This window comes from Camelina sativa, chromosome 13, assembly GCF_030686135.1.
Source record: "Camelina sativa cultivar CO46 ecotype springtype chromosome 13, ASM3068613v1".
Classification (NCBI taxonomy): domain Eukaryota; kingdom Viridiplantae; phylum Streptophyta; class Magnoliopsida; order Brassicales; family Brassicaceae; genus Camelina; species Camelina sativa.
In genome coordinates, this window is record NC_141892.1 from 21,940,177 (window position 1) to 21,956,756 (window position 16,580).

General features: G+C 34.8%; 1 pseudogene; it reads right to left on the bottom strand.

Moving 5' to 3' along the window:
- Window positions 1–4,640: 4,640 nt before the first annotated feature.
- Window positions 4,641–5,691, bottom strand: LOC147929839 (uncharacterized; annotated as a pseudogene).
- Window positions 5,692–16,580: the final 10,889 nt, after the last annotated feature.

Sequence of the window (16,580 nt, forward strand, 5' to 3'; positions counted from 1 at the left end):
AAAAATTATAGTAAAATACCTGAAAATTTACTAAAACACAAATTAACATGTTTTAAAATGCAACACATTAATGCAACACAAGAATGGTGGTAAGTTTATCTACTTAAATGGAGGGAGGTGATGGAAATGATCTATGCAAATAAATATAATTAAGTTGGTAACATTGGGCTCTCCACAATAAGTTGACTCGGCCCCAAATGGAGTCAACCAGTTCGGTCCCAAATCGAAGAGAGTTGCAACATATTTGATTTTAGTTGCACTGAAAACGGGTAGAAAACAGCTTAACCCATCTCAGTAGGTTGGACTATTACATAAGCTTGGAGCACTGTGAGGATGGAAGAAGGCCAACGATAAATAGTTGGAGATAAAAAGAGAGACCTCAACGTCCAGTGAGACACATTTCTGAAGAGATGAATGGGAAGAAATTGCTCTTCATAACACTCACTCGCGGATAAATTCTTGATGAGAGCAAAAAATCAATTCTTAGTAATTCTAAATTTGGTATAAACTCACCATACTCTTGTTGATTCACATTCCTACAAAAATTAAATTCTTTAAAGTATTCTAGTCTGTGATCTATTAAAAAAGACATGTATGAACTCTTTTGTGTGTGTTTCCCAGATTTGTGTTTTCTTTTTAATATAAATCCGGTCAGCCCCGGTGAAATGCACTAAAGTGTTACAAAATACATAAACTTCTCCGTAAACAACTACCACATTGTCCATCCTGAATTCGTAATGCTTTCTGACTATACTTAGGATAGTCGGATCGTTCGTTACTAAACCAGGTAAATTGTCTTATACGAAACCCAAGTCTAGATTTCCCACAAGATGTAATTTTTGTTTTTTTCCTGGGAGACTCGATCTTTGAAGAGCCTTTATAATTAAAATTAATTATTTCTCATTTTCATCACTATCCAATAATGTTGTATAATATGATACAGTGAAGCAAATCTTTACAAACTAACTCTTTTCCCATGATAATATTGTCAAATGGGTTTTGGATGTGGGTGCTGTAAGAAATAATTCTTTCTTTCTTGTTAATTGACACTAAACCCCAAGAGAAAACATGTGGAGTTACATGTCATGTTTATCCTTTTGACAAAGAGGTAATGTCAGAAACATTTGGACATGTGTAACCTAATTTATCGTCGTCTTATTTGGTCTCAATTACTTGATTTTCTCTAGGAAATTTGGCAAAAGTAACCTAAAAAATATATAAATTAAACCATTAACCACTCTAACCATCTAACTCTTATATACTCTATGGGTTCGAATGTTGACCGTGTAATTGATCGTGCGGGAAAAGCGGTTTTATAGTCGGTACGGTTCAACTGCAGTACTTTCGGGACAAGTGCAGTTTATACAAAATAAGCGGTACAGAATGATATTTGATTGATAAAAAAACTATTTGTGGTTCACTATTAACTGTGCGATGGTAAAAGCGGTGCGGATTACATAATAGCTTGTATGTTTATATATTATTGAATGTTATGAATTAATAATAAAAATAATTATATATATGAACCTTAATACTAAGTTGATCAAAAAGTAAAAATTTAGTTTTTTGACATATTGATAAAAAGTTCAACCATAAAAAGATACAATTAAAAAAAAACCGAGTACTTTGATTTTCCCATAACATTTTTGCAATATTGTCTCTTACTTGCGTCATAGCTTCTCCATGTGCTATCTCTGTTGCATCCATGTCACCCATATCATTCTCAAAATTTCGGTTGTTGTTTGTCTCAATCATTAAATAATTTAAATCTGCATAGAGAAATTTGAAATCCTTATGAAATTATGTAGTCCCACTGTAGCCATTACCACTCTTTTTTCAATATGAACATTATATCTTGGAAAATCAGAAAGTGTCCTCCACTTTTTCTTTCAAACTTCAAACGTTCTTTCAATAACATATGATATCTCACAACTCGATTTCGTGATGATCTATAAGGAGGAAGAAATCCTTGTTTGTTTGGATAGCCATAATCAACGAGATAATACTTCTCTAATGGAGGCAAAGGAAACTCGGTATCACTTTGTTGTGCTATTTGCAGAACAGCTGTATCGTGGCATGATCATGGTGCTCCATTCCAGATATATGTAAATAACATATTCAAATCACATAATGCCATGATGTTCAATGACGCATTATCATGCCGATTCCAATACATTCCTTGTAACTTAGGTTTTACTTTGACGCATACATGAGTCTCGTCCATAGCTCCAACAAATCCACTAAAATATGGCCAATATATCCGGTCTACCTGAAGTCTTTTAGGAATTCGATTGAGTTCTTGTCTTGCTGGAGTTCTAATATAATCACATGCCAATAATTCAGTTGCCGTAAGAACTTTCCTAAATTTTATTTGTACAGTGTCTTGATTTCGGCCAAATCTCAAACCAACATCTCTTTGAACTTCATTGTGCCCGCATATCCGTAAAAATATAGCCACACTTTCTTCAATACTTATATTTAATGTTGGTTGTAGACCATAATTTGTTTGCCACATATTAAACACTGTCGTGAAAAATGGAAGTGACATCCGTAATAACAGAAGAAAAGCAGCAGCATCATGTTGTAGTCGATGCCATATACTTCTCCATCCAGACCTCCATCAGTTTGGGCTGGTGCTCTTTGAAAATATCGATCATAATAAGCCAAAGCTGGTTGAATTACTAACTCTTCAAACTGTTCATTTTCTAAATTCTACAATTCAACTCTCTCTTCGTAATTTAGATTGTTTGGGTCTTGTGATCGCAACTGATATATACAAAATGTCTGAAATCATAAACAATATTTCACTAAAGATATATTATTTTAAAATCTCACAAATTATAAAAAATTTAAAAACTAACTTATAAAATATAAGTCATAAAAAACATAAGCAATATTGATTAAACACGATAACCATCTTTCAGCTAACCTAGCCTCCTCCGTCCCTCGGGACCACATATTATTATTCATCTCCTACATCACTTTGATAACTTTCATTTGGTTCTTGAGGGGTTCCCCAAATATTGAAAAGACCTCTTGGTCTAGGTGTTTGTGACATTCGTCCAGATTCAAAATAAATACTGAAACCGAGACCAGCTAAAGTTTCTTGTTGAGTATTCCTTATATTTTCACCTCTGTCACTGAAACAACCCGACCCGTTTTTTTAATAATATAAATAATAATAATATATTTAAATACCTAATAATATTTAATTACAACTCAAACAATAAATCAACATGCACATCGGAAGACAAACCAAACAACCTCCAATTTAATATAAATACCATATCAATTATAACCAATTAAAAACCAGCAACCTAGCATACTTCTAACAAGGTTCCAACAAAAAAATAACATAACCAATAATACAACCGAGACCCTAGATCATCCTCCTCCTCATCTCCATGATTCCACGCTACACATTACCTGCACCACAAACACTATGAGATGCATGAGTATTACCAGAAATACCCATTGAGGCGATCCTCCCATCTACGAGTGATACACACAAGCAAATCAAGAGTACAACCACAAATAAAATATAACAAACCAGTCATTAAATAGAACACCCAATAACACATTCACCACACCTACACATCATCACACAAAACAAGTCATACAACCCAATTGCTTAGATAAGCTCATGGTCCCGCACTCATCTTATCAAGCTGATTCTAACAACAAAAACAACTAGGAGAAACTCTCCTTGCGTCTGCAACAGTCCAGAAACATCCTACAACAAGTCACACAACCAAAAGCAACCTTGAAGCAAACTGGACAAAAACATCAGAAAAGAATAGTCTCAAAGACGAAACCCTAAAGTAAAGACCAACCGTTAACTATCAAATCCTTCCAGTGAAAAGATAGCCCTAGACGTCACAAAGCTTCCCACAAAATCTCGTGCCGATTAGAAACCAGAAGAGACCACAATCTCAGTTACAATTCCTGATGGTTCAAACTCGCGTCTGAGAAAACATGTCTAACGAAACTGCCAATAACTCATCTAGTTTTAATCCAAATCTATTTCTGTAAAAATGAGAATGACAATGAAAGGCTTGGGAATAAATCTACCAAAATCTGTTACCTTTGCCAACGATTTAATATTTTTCGAGACACGGGCATTACAGCCACCTAGTGAAAATCCATATTGAAAATTTGTTGGAGTTGTCCCAGATGAACCGCCTTTTTAAAAATTTGGTGTTTGTTGCCATGGATGTAAGTTGGATGGTGTGCTCCACTGTGAAGTATTAGGTGGTGTTCCCCACTGTGGAACATTTGGAGGTGTTCCCCATTGTGGATGAGCATTTGGTGGTGTGCCCCACTGTGGAGCATTTGGTGGTGTGCTCCATTGTTGATAACCAGGGCCCAACGACCAAGTGGATTTTGCCCTCCTAAATTATTACCCACAAATGATGGACTGCCAGATGATAAACCTCCTGAATGCGGACTCCCAAATGAATGACCTGAGCTCAACTGTTTAGGCACATCTTGGTTGTTCCGTGAAACACCAGTCATAGCTTCTAGCAATTGTAGCGTATCTTCGTCAGTGCTTCTTATGTCAATAAAATACTTACGCCAAAAAACTAACTCCTTAAGTGCGTTAATGCATGCCCAGTAAAATTTTGTGTACTTGGGTAGGTCTAGCGCAATGAATATTGCTTCCGCTTTTTTAAATTCATCATAATCATCTTGGTCAAAACCACTGGGAAGAAGTTGTTTAAAACTTTGTCGTTGAAATTCTATGTACATAGCGATGGTGTCTTGTATAGTTGTTTCAAATGATTGTCGCCTACAATTTCCTCGTGAACCACTTCCAATAGAAACTTAGGAGCTTCCCCCAGATCTTTGTATGTTACTCCCACGTTTAGAAATCGACTGCAGATTTAGTATACTTCGTTATTGGCTTATGGAAGCGAAATGTTGTAAGGTTTCATTGTCATCAATAGTTACAAGATACACTTCTTCTTCTTCTTCTTCTTGTGTCTCAGGAACTTGTGTTTGTGGTTCATCATCACTAGCGGCATCCGAGTCATAATGATAATCATCACCATCTCCATGCTCGTTAATCAATTGTTCTCTTCTTTGACGAGCCGAGTGTTGAGATTGTGATTGAACATCATGTAATGCGAGGTATCGTTTCATCACGTCCCAAAACTCAAGCGGCTTTCGGTTCATGATGTTTGTTAATTTGCAGCCCTAAAATTAAAGTGGATTAATTTTAAAACCTAAATTTTATACATAAGCTGATATTTACAAGGATAATGTGTACTTACAAACTCTTGGTCTGTCCAGCATGATTCAGATGCATATATCATAGATGTATCATGATCAACCATTATTCCAGTTTTATGCATAAAAATCTTCCACCTTTTGTAATTTTTTTGGAATTCATCAAGCTTGATTTTGAAGAAACCATAAGTTATATCCATGTTTAACGTTTGATTGAACTTTTTAACCATATACTCTTTACCAATCGCAGTAGGATTCTTAAGAGTGTAATTAGACATGACAATTGCTTTGTCAAACAATTGAATTAATGTTTTTTTCCTGAATGTGCGACCATTTGTACTTGTCTTTGTTCTACATATATCATTTATACAATATTAATTATTATATAAAATTTAATTAATATAATATTTTTTAGAAAGGCAAAACATATATTTACCCGTATTGTTGTTTATGTAGGAGGAGTTCGTTTGGATTTTTTCGTCTGTAAGGATTTGTATTTCGTCGGCTATTGGACGATATATCTACATTAATTATAACTGGGGAGACGAAAAAAAAATAAAAGAGAGAGAGAGAGAGAGTATTTATGTGTGTATTCGTTACTTTTATTTATTTCCTTTTATACACAATTTTTATTATTTTAAAATTATTTCCTATTATTTACATGGTGCAGATTTATTGGACCGCTGGATTTTGCTCATATTGCAAAGTTGAAGTGCGTTATTCTATCCTTAGTGTATTATTGTTGTATTGAGATCCACAAATAATTTACTTTAATAAAAAATGCACACTTAAAGGATATTAGTTATGATTGGTGAGTCATTACCATTTTTTTTTAAATCCGCACTCACCCACGTCGCCATACAAACATATATATACATATAATATATATATATATATATATATAAGAATATGTGATATATCATGGTTTTTACGGTTTTTAACCATGATATAAGTGTGCCTTTTGAACCTTTTGATTTGTTTTGTAGGATGTTTTTGAGTCTTTTCAGGTTTTCTAGAATTTTGGCACGGATGGAGCAAAGTTGAGCAATTTGGATCATTTTGAAGCATTTAACCAAAAAAATCAACTTGGAATCGATTTAGAGAGATGGTTTCGATCGACGCCACCTTAGGTATCGGTCAACATCAGTGTAAGCTGATACACGAAGCCAAGTTTTGGAAGATTTACAAAATTTCCCTAAGTTTTCCATAATTGCAAGACTAGTCTTTGATGTGTTTTAGAATATATATATATATATATATATATATATATATATATGTATGTTTGTAGTATTTTTAGGTCTTAGAAACCTTTAAGTTTTAATTCCAGCAACTTTTTGAGAGAGAGATATTGAGAGCTTTCGGGAGAGAGGGATCTGAATCCATCTGTAGAGAGAAGATTCCTAAATATATCTGAGTAGTTTGCTTGATAGGTTCAGAGTTTTTCACAAGATTTTTATGGATTATTAGATCTAATTATTTTTAGGGTTCATTATCTGGTTGTTTTTCATATTAATTCTTGATTGATCACCTAGAATTAATAACCAAGGAAAATAAATTGATATGAGAATATAATTGATTTTCCTGATTAAACCATTGATGAACAAAATTACTTCTTACAAAGAGATTTGAATTAGTAATTATGTGAATAATCTAAACATGTTTTCAAAGCTGGTTTTAACCATGAATTTTACAAAGAGATTTGGATTTTTGGGTTTTAAACTTAGATAATATTTGCAGTGAAAACTGATTTATTTTACAAAAGAGTTAAGATTTCTAGATCTGATCTTTAATTGCTTAAATCCTATTAATTTATTGATTTAATATTTTATAATTTCCAAAGAAATTCCCTAGGCCTAGCTTTTAATCCATCTGAATTTACAACTCTTTTACTTTCTGTTTGTGCATTGCTATTCAAATTACAATTTTGGTTTAGCATAGTTAAAAGATTATTAAATCTATTGTGTGAGTCAAGAGTCTCTGTGGATTCGATCCCTAAATACTACAATGATCTCTTAATTTGAGAGAGTAACTCTAAGGTAAATTTGAGCATATCAATATGTATATATACAATCACTATAACCATCATTTCTACACACTATTATCGCATTATTGCTATTACTACCACGCTATCATCACCATCATCACAACTATTATTATTATCGCCAACGTCACCAGTACCACCACTGTCACCATAAACCGCCACTACTAGGTAACAGATTTGATTCTTTTGAGCATAAACTAGACTCAGGGAATATAACAAGGGGTAGTTTGACATTGGATGTAAGAACTAGGTGGAACTCCACATTTTTTATATTAACTAGAGCTCTTAAGTTTAAGGAAGGCTTTATTAGGATGGAAGCTGAAGATAGGCTATACAATGAGCATTTCCTGAAATTAGAAAATGGGATACCAAGGAGTGGTCCGCCAATGACATCCGATTGGAACAAGGTTGATGGATTAGTTCAGATTCTCAGTCTTTTCTACAAAACAACCCTTGTTGTTTCTGCATCTACCAAGGTTTGCTCTCATAAAGTCTACAATGAGATTTGTGACATTGATAGGCAGCTGAGTGCATTGAGTGTTAGTTCTGATCTAGATTTAAGTTTGAAGATTAAAGATATGAGAGATAAGTTTGAGAAATATTGGGATGGACTGGAAAATATCAGTGTTCGAAAAAGTGTTCTAGACGTCCGCCTCCACCCCGTCTAGGCGCTAGGCGCTATAGCACCGCCTAGACGACCGCTTTGATCGCCTAAAATTGTAGTATCATCATTGTAGTGAATTTTTAGAATTTTCATTGCACAAATTTAAAATTTATAAGGTTTATTTCTATAAACATAATTATAAATGTTTAATATGTTATTTAAAATGAATTGAAATAATGTTTTTATCTATTGTTATATTTTTGATTTAATATTTTTATTATTCTTATACATATTTTGTATAATTATGTATATAATATCATATATATATTAGTATATAGTGTAAACGCCTAAACTGCCTAAAACCGTCTAGATTCCGATTAAGCGTTCTAGGCGGTAGGCGTTGGATCACCGCCTATTTAACGCCTAGCGCTTTCTTGAACATTGGAAAATATTAATAGACTTCTGATAATTGCTTCAGTCTTTGATCCTAGGAATAAAATGATGTTTGCTTCACTGTGTTTTGAAATGCTCTATGGTAAAGGATCAGCTAAGACTAAGCGGCTTGAGGATTCAGTGTCAACTATCCTAGCTAAGATGTTTGAAGAATATTACAACAAAAGTGTTATGAGGTCACCAAGTTTCTCAACATCTGAAGGTGGGACAAGTACTTCTAGTGGAGGAAATGAACAAAGTGCACAAAGAAAAAGAAATGCAGATGAAGAGGAACTTCCTATGGTTCATGGGGTTGAGAGAATGGCTTCAGTTTACAACAAGAGGATGAATCCAGAAAGATATAATGCAACACGGACTGAACTTGATAGGTATTTAAAGGAAGATGTCGAAACTCAGTTGCCTAATTCATTGGGAACAGACTATAATGTTTTGTCATGGTGGAGACTTAATAGTCCAAAATATCCAGTTTTATCTGAACTAGCTAGAGATATTCTAGCTATGCAAGTTTCTTCAGTGGTTTCTGAGTCTGCTTTTAGTACCAGTTGTCAACTCTTAGACCCACGTAGGAGTTGTTTAACACATTACATGATTGAAGTGTTAATGTTTACTGAGCAGTGGATGAAATCTGACCATAACATAGGTGAAAAGGGAATGGAAAACTTTGCACAAATGATTGCACAAATTGAAGAACAAGATAGCCTTGAAAAAGGTATTACTTTCAATTAGAATTGTTTGCATTCATCATTTTCTTTTACAACATTACTAATTTTCATTTTTACCAATGTGTAGAGTTTGCAAATTGGTTTGATATACAAGAAGATGGTGAAATGCCAGACGAAACCATGTGATAAAACAAGTCATTCTCATTCCCAGGTACTTCTTATTGCTCTCTCTGATTTTTTTAAATGAAAACAAGCCTAGGCTCTGGTCATACACTACTACTTCCAGGTTTGAGTTCTTAAGACAGCTTGTGTCAATACTTCATCTTCTCATGTTTTGTGACCTTTCCTGTTTGTGTAGATAGAAGAAGCTATAGATGGAAGAAGCCGCAAAACTTCATCTCATGATTTTTTGGTTTCAAGCTGAACTCTGATTATGTATTTGAATGCTTTACTTGTATTTTGCATTTTCAGCTTTGCAAATGGATGTTATATTTCTGTTATTTGTTAGTTTTGGATATTCTCTGAAGTTGCGGATATTTGGTAGTTTTGGATAGTTTTTAACCGAACTGATTGCAACCAAAACATGTTCGGTTTTTTTTTTTGGTTTTTCCTTTAGTATCTGAACCAAACCGAGACCGAATTAGACCGAACCGAAATTCCAAAAACCGAAAGCACCGAACCGATACCGAACCGAATAACCAAACGCCCAAGACTAATAGTCATTATCATCATTTTCGCCATCATCTTTGCCATTATCTTTACCTTTTCTATCATAACTACCACCATCATACCTCAATTTATACTATTTTCTATAATTATATTTTCTTTAATTTAATTATTATGTAATCTAATTTTAGCATACGTTTACCTTAATAGTTGAAGTTCTTTATGTTGTATCCTTTAGGATATAGTGCCATTTATTCAATACATATTTAATTAAACATTTTTGTCTCATATGTACCTAAGGGTTAATTTGGTTGTTTGGATTTCCTAGGTTGTATCCCTTAGAGTATAATGTTTTTCATTTGATTCGCGTTTAACTCATTTAGATTTCCATATCATTTTATTTACTTTTATATACTACTTCAACATTTCATTTAAAAATATATATTATTTTCAAATTAAAAATTTATTTATACACTTTTACACATATTACTTGCGTTTGAATATATATGTTAACTTCAATTTAGTTTAACGTTAAAGTTGATTCATGAAAAATAGTATAGTACATCGTTCTATTTTTGTAAGTCATATATAGTATAACATATTCTCTTTATAAATACTATTCATTATTTAAAGTTTTCAACATCCTATTTAAAAAATTCAAGTTATGCCGAACGCAGAAAAAAAATTCTAAATTTTAAATTTTCAATTAGTTTTATTGAAAAGATATATCACAATAAAATATAAAAGGGTAGAAGTTATTTATTGAAAAAAAAAAAATTAATAGAAATAATTGATAACACTCTCTGTTGTGGCTGCGTGTCATTCACGTTTATCCGATTCGGTCTTTTTACATGGTGAGATAGTTACTAATAGTGCTACTTTCCTTATTATGTTTTCCATATTGGTTAGTTGGCAAAATCGCTCTTTTCTGTAGCCAATCGATCAATGTGGTAGAGCTGTTTTTCTTCTGAATCAATCAATTGATACATGTCTCACATCTGCCTGCTGGTGACATTGTGTTGCAAAAAAAAGATGAAGTTTAAAACGCTTGCTAGAGATTATGATTTTTGGAGAAAAGCTAAGACGATGACATGATTTAGGGAAAATATATACAAAAAACAAAAAACTGACAATTCAAATGTTTTACAAAGCAAACAGAAAGTAATGAAAAATTTCCATTTTCCGAAAATAGACTCCTACAAGTTTTTGCGTCACTATGAAGCCATTATGAACACACACCAGCAATAGCTTTAAGGATTTGGTATTAGTTAGGGTTAATATTTTGCACTGAAAAAATTTATGTTTTGACAAGGTTTGAGGCGACAGCTAGTGTAACATCCCCGAACCGTTCTATAACTAAAACAAAACAGGGGCGTCACGTATGACGTCATAATCAGTCGATAAAGGTTCCCGGAATGCATCTGTTTGCCTAAATCAACTGATCTTTAGTATTTTAACCTCTCGATCATGGCCTAAGGTTTTTCAACCCGTACCACAGTCGCGAGTTGTGTTAGTCATGATAGGACTAATATATCATTCGAACACTTTCAGGTTTAGATAAAACTGATTCTTACTTAGTATAGTATCTTACTTTAAATCGTTACCAAAACCAGTATAGTTTTCCGACCACATATAGAAAACTATACGTAATAAATTTTTGAGTTTTAGCAAAAAGCTGTAAATCACCTAATCTGGCCAGCGTATGATCACCGCGGCAGCTAGAGGATTACCTAAAGGGAATACCTGCAAAACAAAAGGTAGCATCATTAGTAAGATTACTCAGTGAGTCCGCCTAACTAAACTCTAAACAACACCCCAACTTGAACTATAACAACGAACAAGCAACTAACGCAGCCAACACATGCATTAAGTAAATCAGAGAATCACGCAATCAAACAATGCTTAAAGAAGCTAAAGTACTCAAATAAAGAGTACCTACACAAAGACTCATATTACAAACTTCACCTTAAGGTCTTTGATCTTCTACGATACGGATTTCCCACCAGGCAATGCTTCCCTGACCCTTAGCCACATAGGCTAGAAGGATCACATCCCTTTCCTAAAACCATGTATAAGGGACCTATACATTACGGTAAATTTACTACTTTTTCAAGTAATGCTCGTTGGTAGCGAACCACTCGGAGCCATTAGGACAATCACATTATCGCCTTACCAAGTCTTAACAAGACTAATGACTCAACGAAAATACAAGTATATCTAATGACTAAGAATACTTGTAATCTTAACTAACAATCAATCAATCAAACATTAGCTATGCAAGAGAAAGACTAACACAAACAACACACAATAAACTAACATGCTTTCTATCACAATCAAACAACAAATAAGAACAACATCAAACAAGGCATCTCAATCTCGTCAATAACTACCAATTATTGACTTGCAATTAAATGAGCAGCATAACGGCTAGAACAATAGCATAACCAATTATACTAACATCTATACTACTCACAACAAACAAATCACACAATAATAATCATATCAAACAAACCACACAACAATGAACATGAACTATAACAAAATAGAACATGAACCTAACATGCAACAATTACCATAATAAATTACGATAATAAACATAACAACCAAACAATTCAATCAACTACAAAACTTAACCTCTCACGCAATATCAAACAAATGAAACCTAAACATGTGCTACTTCACATGTGTTCAGTACTCACAAGGTTTGGTTGGAGCTTGCCTTGGTTTCACATCTCCAACTAGCTAGATCCACGCAAACTCGAAAGCTCTGGATTTTGCATCATCAAGATCCGCTTAGGTTGGGATCTAAAAGAAAAAGCTAGAAGGGAAACTGAAACTAAGACTAAGATACTTACCTACCAGCTCGGTAACTTCCTTAGAAACTTCCTTGAGCTGCTCGGAGACTTCTGCTATCTCCAAAAACGAACTAGGACTTTTTAACTAAGGTTTTGGTTAAGATTTAGTGTTTAAAAGCTAATGAACGAAGGCTGGGTATTTATAGTTTCCTAAGGTCGGTGCTAGAGCTGCTTAGTAACTTAAACAAGTGTCTCACGTTTAGTTCTCCACCAATCACAACTTGCCATTCCATTTTTTTCCATTCTTATCCACTTCTTAAGCCAACACATGGCATTACATCTCTCCTAACTGATTCTAAGCCAACTCTCACAAACCATTAACCGTTTCTAACCAGAAATATCCTGTTTTATCTTTCTTTAGTCTCCCTAAAATTCTAAAGCTCAAATAAAATTAATCGTATCACTTTTACTTTCGGTGATCGGCTAAAAGAGTCTCTCGCGACTCGATTTTCTAAAAGAAAATTATTTCTGAACTCCAACTTGATTTTTACCTCTTGTTACAGCACTCCCAACTTCCTCAAGGTCCTCTTAATTTATTTCTAGCTTGTCCTTAGTACAAAATTCCAATTCTGCTCCTTAGCGCTCTTCTGAGTAGTTTTTGGATCAATTCTCTGAAACTCTGAAAACTGACTGATTCTTCTTGGCTAAAACCTTTCAAGCTTCTTATCTGATTTAATCATATGTCGTAGCCCACTGAATGCTTCATTTTCTTCCTTCCCAACTGTTTCTTAGTTGCTGGACTAATTACCGTAAAATAGCAACACTCACTAGACGGCTGTCGGCTCCTGTTGAACCTTAGCGTCGAACCTTAAATAATATTTGCAGAGCTTTTGATGTTAGTTCTCTTAGCTACTGATTGACTCTATTCTTTCTTAGAAATTCTCTTCTTCAACGTTTTCTTCTCGGCAAGGTCGTTCAGTTATCTTATTGCGTCTTTCATCTTCAGATTATTTTTCTGAGTAATAATCTTTCGAGACGAATCCTTTGGATCCCTTCAACTGATCTTTAGTCATTGTTGTTCCTTTGATTTTTAACCAATCTTCCCCTCCTTTGGTTTATATCCCTCGTTGGTCGAATTGTCATGTCCGCGTCCTTCCCGTATATTTTTAGGTTTAGTACGAGGTATTACATTCACCTCCCGTTAATAGAATTCATCCTCGAATTCTCCTTAGCTTCGCCTTGGGTCTTCTACTAGCTCAGTCTCCTCTTTGGTCTCTTACCTTTCGAGACTTCTTCTTTTTCCTTCATTTTCTAACTTGGTTATTTTCGTCTTGGCGTTTGATGAGAATTCTTGTATTCACTTGACCCCAGTTGTTCTCAGATACCACTCTTGAACTCTTTTTTTTTTAAGGTCTTGCTATTAGAACTTCATTACTTCCCTCTTCCTCCTTCATCTTTAGTTGCTTCCATTACGACTTTACTTGGTTTCACCATCTTCGGAGTCGAGTCCATCCTGACTTCTACTAAGGTACTATGCTTTGTTCTTGACTTGGGCTGCATGATATAACATTTCACTTGAATCTTCTCCATTATTTTCTTGCATCCTCTTTGAATTCTTCAGTTCCACCTTCTTCTTAATTCATAGCTCGCTTGACATTTTTCTTCCTTCTTGACAATCTTTGGTTTATTGATCTCCTCTTCATTGATTTCTCTTACATTCTGAGATTATAATTTGTCTTCTTATCTGATAATGGTGTACCATTCCATTGGTTACCATCTCTTCTCCTTTAATACTTTACTCTCTTGAATAAGATTACTACACGTTCCATTGTGTGTAATCTGCCTTTAAAATTTCTACTTTGTTAGACATTCTAGAAATTTTAATTTTCACCTCTTCTGGTCATAGCTATTCGCCTCTTCTTCATAATTGTAGCTCCTCCTTGGCCAGAATTTATCCTTGGCTTCAAACATCTTCGGAACTTATGATTTCCATCTCTTAAATATCTCCTTCAAAGAAATTGATGTTAACTCCCATCCACACAACACTTCTTCCCTTTTTCTTTTGAGTTTTCTCTTCCTTCTGCTACATCATGCTAGAACTTAACCACAAATAGACATTTGTTTAGCTCTTCACTTTTTGTAGTTTAGTAACTTCGTCAGAGCCGTCTCTAAGTTAATAAAGGCCACAATCAAATTAAAATAAAAGGGCTTTTTTGCTATTAGTAAGACTCGAACCCATGCACTCATTCCCACTAACATAAACAAATACCATTAGACTAAGCACATTTTTTGGAAAACAAGGCCAAAAGTTGTATATAAAATACAGAACATAAAACAAGGTCACAAACTCATGCTTCATGAGCTTGGCCTTTGGGCCGGCTCTGAACTCCGTCCTTTGAGTTAATAAAAAATCTTTGGCTATGACAAAATGATTCTTCTTCTATGGTTTCCACACCTTCTCGGCTAACAGCAACTCTCTTTGTCTTCTTGTCTTCAACTTCTGGCTTTAGGTCATGGCTAAATTTCCATTCTTTAACCACTATCTAAACCATAATCCAAGTTCTTATTCTTCTCTGATCTATACTGACTTCAATCTTGATAAATCTATACTGCTCTTGCTAATCTTCTTGCATCTCCTTTTGAATTAGAACCTATGTCTTTTCTTTCTAAAATATATATGGGCAATGCACAATGGTCTACTCCTTTAACTTTCCATTCCTTGCCTTTCACGGGATTTGGTTTGCAGCTTAGAATCCCCATGGTCTCTTTCCCTAAGGTTTCCCTACTTCTACAAGGTCTTGTGTTTCTCTTAAAAATCTAGAAACGCTCTCAATTCTAACGAATAAATAAAGTAACACACACAAACACACAAACACACAAGCAAGCAAACAATAACATCAAAATATAAACACACAAACAGAACCATAATATAATACAAATTGTAAAGATTCGGTTAAGTACTACATACATAAACCTCCTCGTTCAAAACCCACATCATCATCATGATCGTACCAAAAAGAATAATACATCACCATCATACCTCCAAAAGGTGTTAGTCAACCCGCTAAGTATACACAAATCAAAAGGGGTTAGCGTCATGCCTACGGAAAGATCCTACCGAGCGTGAAATAAGCGCACAGACAGACTGCAAACACAACATGGGAATCATCTCGAGTACCAGAATGGGTGCGAGATGAGGAAGCTCCATCTGAGGACGCTTCTGCTGTGACACCTCGGTTTCAGAGAGTTGCAGAGAGGTTTAAAAGAATTGATTTGGCTACCTATGTCACCAAAGTGCACTTATCTTTTCGGTCAAGGGACCTGAGAGAACTCTAGAGTTAAGTGTGCTTGAGCTGGAGTAGTTTCAGGATGGGTGATGCGACAAAACACAGGGAAAGATCATTTGGTGATTTGTAGGGACGGTAAACATGTCTTTAAAGCCTCTCGGACGTACCAAACCAACCGTCAGATATGGATGGGCTCACGGGCCTAGTGAGGACCATTAAGTAAGGTGGGCCCAGTGGCTGGGAGTGTACATGGGGCCCTGAGAGGTCTCGGTTGGGACGTTACAAGTGGTATCAGATGATCGGTTTTGCTAGAGCTTGGCTTGGTTTCACGCCTTCGCATAGCTAGATCCACGCGAACTCGAAAGCTATGGATTTCGTATCATCAAGATCAGATTAGGTTGGGATCTAAAAGAAAAAGCTAGAAGGAAAACTGAAACTAAGACTAAGCTACTTACCTACTAGCTTGCTAACTTCCTTGGAAACTTCCTTGAGTTGCTCGGAGACTTCCGCTATCTCCAAAAACGAACTAGGACTTTTTAACTAAGGTTTTGGTTAAGATTTGGTGTTCTAAAGCTAATGAATGAATTCTGGGTATTTATAGTCTCCTAAGGTTGGTGCTAGAGCTGCTTAGTCACTTAAATAAGTGTCTCACATTGAATTCTCCACCAATCACAACTTGCCTTTCCATTTTTTCCATGCTTAACCAACTTAATTTTTACCTCTTGTTACAGCATTCCCAACTTCCTCAAGGTCTTCTTAATTTATTTCAAGCTTGTCCTTAGTATAAAATTCCAATTCTGCTCCTTAGCGCTCTTCTAAGTAGTTTCTGGATCAAGTCTCTGA